The sequence below is a fragment of the Mastomys coucha genome, unplaced genomic scaffold (genome assembly GCF_008632895.1).
Source record: "Mastomys coucha isolate ucsf_1 unplaced genomic scaffold, UCSF_Mcou_1 pScaffold8, whole genome shotgun sequence".
NCBI classification, from domain to species: Eukaryota; Metazoa; Chordata; class Mammalia; order Rodentia; family Muridae; genus Mastomys; species Mastomys coucha.
In genome coordinates, this window is record NW_022196914.1 from 19,734,292 (window position 1) to 19,738,931 (window position 4,640).

General features: G+C 46.7%; 1 pseudogene; it reads left to right on the forward strand.

Moving 5' to 3' along the window:
* Positions 1 to 214: 214 nt before the first annotated feature.
* The window catches only part of LOC116083852, an 11,857-nt pseudogene continuing 7,431 nt past the window's right edge, over positions 215 to 4,640 (forward strand).

Sequence of the window (4,640 nt, forward strand, 5' to 3'; positions counted from 1 at the left end):
GAATGGGCAGGCCATCCCACTGTCTGCTGCTCGCAGGGCCCGCACTGCACAGAGAGGAGCCAGCGCCTCAGATCTCTGATGGGCCTAGAGTTTGGAGTGAGAACTGGGAAGCAGAGCTCTAGAAGCATGGAGATAGAAATTCAGAAGGGCTGTGTGTGCCCTCAAGATTGGGGGGAGGGTCCTGTCTTGGAGAAGAGAAAGAAGGCTGTGCTTCATGCATTGGTGTACACAACAAGAAGTATTTGGTTGCAGTACTCCTGCAGAACAGCATTCCATGCCCTGTGACAGTGTGATTGGCTTTCCAGTGACATTCATGGCCAGCCAGAGTAAACAGCCTAGAAAATGAGATTATGAAAAAGTGAATAAAATCTACTCTAGGGGTCACAAGTGGACATTATAACAGTTTTTATTAACCTAAGATGTCAGAATGATAAAGTAACCAGGATAATTATGGTTGGTCATAGAGGATAAGCAGGAAACTTGTCCCAGGAGGGACAGTGATTTTTGTTTCTATCAAAGTTAATTTCAAAACAGAGAAGGAAGATGATGACCACTGTTTGGAACAAGTGGACTTTAAAAGTGAGTCAGAAGATATGAGACAGATAGACAGTGGCAATGAACAGGCTGAAATCAGGGCAGCAAGCAGTGCCTGTCAGCCCTCTGGGAACTTCTTACCTGCCGAGAGTGAGGGTGACTATGGGTCACTCTTCTCCCAGTATAGTAGCACACTGTACAGCGTAGTCATGGAAACTGTGACCCAGAGCCTTCTTTCCAGTTGACACATAAGCTCCAGGAAGAAGTATCCAACTTGGAAGCATTTCTTTTTTCCCCCCTTGAGATAGCACTACAGTAATATGCAATACTATATGAAAGAGTTCAGTAGGGGCAAAAATGAAAAAGCCTTGAGTACAAGTTGCCTTGTGAGACATGTGAGATGGGTCCTCCTTTTCCTCCCACTCTCTTCTGTTTCCACCACAGCCTGCAGACATGGGAGACCTTAGCACTGTGCTCTTGCCTGTCAGACTTGTCCAGAAAATGTCTTCCAAGATCCCATCCCCTGACCAAATAATGGAAGAGTCTGTGACTGTAGTGTCTTCTGAAGAGGTGTCCTCTGATGTATCTGTCACTGAAAAGTACAGAACAGAAGAGGCTTTGGCGGGCTCCTCCCCCAACCTCTCCATGCTCCATTGGGATGACGCTTCACAAACCATGGCAGACAGAAACCTTTCCCTTCCCAAAAGCACATCTGGCTCCAGGAGGAGGTCAGGCATCTGGAAGCACTTCTACTTGTCACCCCTTGATAGCTCCAAGTCTGGGCTGTGTCCACTGTATGAATGAGTTCAGTAGAGGGAAGAACGGGACACAAGCTGGGCACAAGCTGTCGCATCAGGCACATTGATCCATTGTACTATGTCGGCTGCCTTACCCGTCCTGTTAGAAGTAAGGAGGCAAACAATGAGCTCTTCACCATGCAGTTTTATTAGGATCCTTGTAATCTTGCTTGTTACATCATACTTATTTCTACTTACATTTTATTAGTTACATCTTGCTTCTTACATCTTACTTATTACTATTTCTACTTACTCCTATTCCTATTCTTAGTTCCAATCCTACATCTTACTTCTATCCTTACATACTTACTCCTATCTATCATACTTACTCTTCTATATCCCATACTTACTCTTCTATCCCATCACCAGCCCTAATTCTACATACTTACTTACTCTCTCTACATACTTACTCTTCTAAATCTACATCTTACCTCTAACCCATCACCAGCCCTAATTCTACATACTTACTCCTATCTCCACATACTTACTTACTCTCTCCAGCCCCCAGCCCTTGTGGGTAAAATACTTTCCCTGGTCCCAATCAGTATCAGCTACGTGGCAAAACATAATAGGCTGTGGGAAAATCATACCAGCTTGCATCACAAACTAGAGGCACTCAGCTTCTCCAACTAAGGGCTTGATTATCAATGCTCTCTGCTCTGGCCAGAAACCAGGTGTTCAAAATATATGTTTATAGGGTGGCAGCTGAGGCTTCCCACAGTACTACAGGAGAATGGGGACATCAAAGGCATCCCACCATTGTACCCTATGCCCCCAACCCTGTTGCCTACCCTGATGCCCCCAGAAGGGGATCTCAATTCTGCCTCATTGTCTCCAGGCAAGCAAGTCAAAGAGTCCCCTTCTGCCTCCTCATTCCCAGACAGGCTTTCTGAGGACCTGGCATCACACAAATCCTGGAGATGTGTCCTGGGAAGAAGTGTCCATTTTGTCATGCTCTGATGACTTGGGGGAAGCCTCTGCAGTGTCCTCTCAAGAGAAGCAGCCAGCAGACACAGTAAATTCAAGATTTTAATCAGGTACTATCTTCTGACAAAATAAGAAGTTGGTGAGAAGACTGAAGTCAGAAGTCTGGCATCACTTTCCCTGGCCCCCATGGACAGTCTCAAAGCAGTGTGCCTATACCGTAACTGTGTTATTAGTCGGGGGAAGAAGGGAGATGTTGGCACCAGTTGTTTGATGCAACACCTGTACACTTTGGCTTCTGCAGAAAGCTCCTCCAAATTAACTGACTTGCCAGCATTGGTCAGAAAAAAAACATCAAGGAATGTTTCCTACTAATAGCAGGAAGACCTCAAAGCTGTGGAATCACTTTTCTATTTGTTCAGCACAGTCAACAAAGGTGGTGTGCCTGCACTGTGGCTGGACCATCAGTAGGGCCAAGAAGCCCCCTAACCTGGGCACCAGCTGTCTCTTGAGATATCTGCAATGGTTCCATAGCCATGTACTCAAGAATGATGTCTCAGAGGCTACTCTGCCCATTCTCCAGGCATCTGGAGGCCTCTGGGCATAGAGCTTTCAAGGGCTTCCTCTTTCCATAACTCCACAGAGAAATTCTATGACTCTCATCCAGTTGCCATAAAAATCACAAGTTCCATAGCTGAAATAATTGCACATGACCTTCAACCCTACTCCCTTGTAGACAACATTGGTTTTAACAGGCTGCTCAAATACTTGAAACCTCAGTACTCTTTACCTTCCCCTTCCTACTTCTCTAGAACAGCTATCCCAGGTATGTATGACAATGTGAAACAGGTAATTATGTCACATCTGGAGGAAGGTGAGAGTGTCATTGTTAGCATCCAGAAACTGCGGCAGATATGGACGGGTCCACAGACCTGTCGCCAGGGCAATGGCCACCATATTCCCAGAATCCATTGGGTTCAGCTCCCACCTTTACCTGGACTGCTATGTCATGATATATATATATATATATATATATATATATATATATATATATATATATACTCTCCTCCATCTCTCTCTCTTTTCTTCTCTCCCCCCTCTTCCTGCGCTGTGGTCCCCACTCCCCCTTAATTAAACCTCTTACACGTGGAGCTGTTTGTGCCCGGTGTCTGCAGACGCGTCTGCTGCGACCCGAACCCATCATTTGGTGCCTAAAACCAGGAGCGTGGCAGTTTGCATCTACTGACCCGCTCCACACCGCCGCAGCTGGGACGTGGGCTACATTCTGTCCTGCGCAGGGAGCGCTCCCAATACCCTGCGCAGGGAGCATTCCCAGTACCACCGCAGCGGCTGCTGTTCAGCACAGAGAACACTGCTCACCTGGCGACTGCTCACCACTTCTTGCTAGAGACACCAGACACAGCTGAGCGCTGCTAGACTACAAACTCTTAACCACGTGAGCCGTACCCCACTCAGGCACCATTCAGTTCCATGTTTTTTCCATTTACCAGATTGCTCATAACCAGCTGAACAGACACCGGCATATTAATTAATAGGATCAGTCAAAGGCAAGAACTCCAGATTTCCAGATAAGGTCTGGCCAAACTTCCCTGGAATTGATGGAGTACAGCTCCCCTTGACATACGCGTTAGGACATTCTCCCACTGGGTGCCCTTCCCTCGGAGGTAACTTTCACCCCTAATACTTACCAGGCTACAGCCCCCCCAAAACCCCTGGATCCAGGGGGAGTTACTTTCCCACGCAGGCCACCGGGCCCTGCCAAATTGCCACTAGGGTTTCTCGTGACGACTTGAAACCACTAGCTTCGGCTGTTTATTTTCCTTGGTGCTTGGATGTTCTCAGGACGCTGGTAGGAGCATCCAACCACCCCCCAATGAGTTCAAGAATGTCTTCGACAGTTCCTCCAGGCACCCCACTGGGTTGTCTCCTAGAAAATCTCAAATCTTTAAAGCTTACACCTGATTTGAAGGCATCAAAATTAATATATCTCTGCAATAAGGTCTGGGTTAAATATCAACTAGATGGGAATTCAAAGTGGCCACTTAATGGTACTCTAGACCCAGCTATTTTAAGAGGTCTTAATACATACTGTCAGCGAACTGGTAAATGGAAGGAGGTTCCCTATGTTCAAGCATTCGTATATCTCCGTTCCAATCCCTCCTTGTGTTCTTCTTGTTCCCCAACCCAACTTATCTTAGCCATGAAGTCTACACAACCTCAACTTTCTCTAGATGACTCTACAATGCTAGATCCAGCTAATGAACCACCCCCTTTTTATCATAATCCTGTCTCCTTGCTGCCAAAAGCCCAAACTGCCACTCCAGTTCCTCCTCCTCACCAGGATGCTGCAGAGCCTGCTAGCTC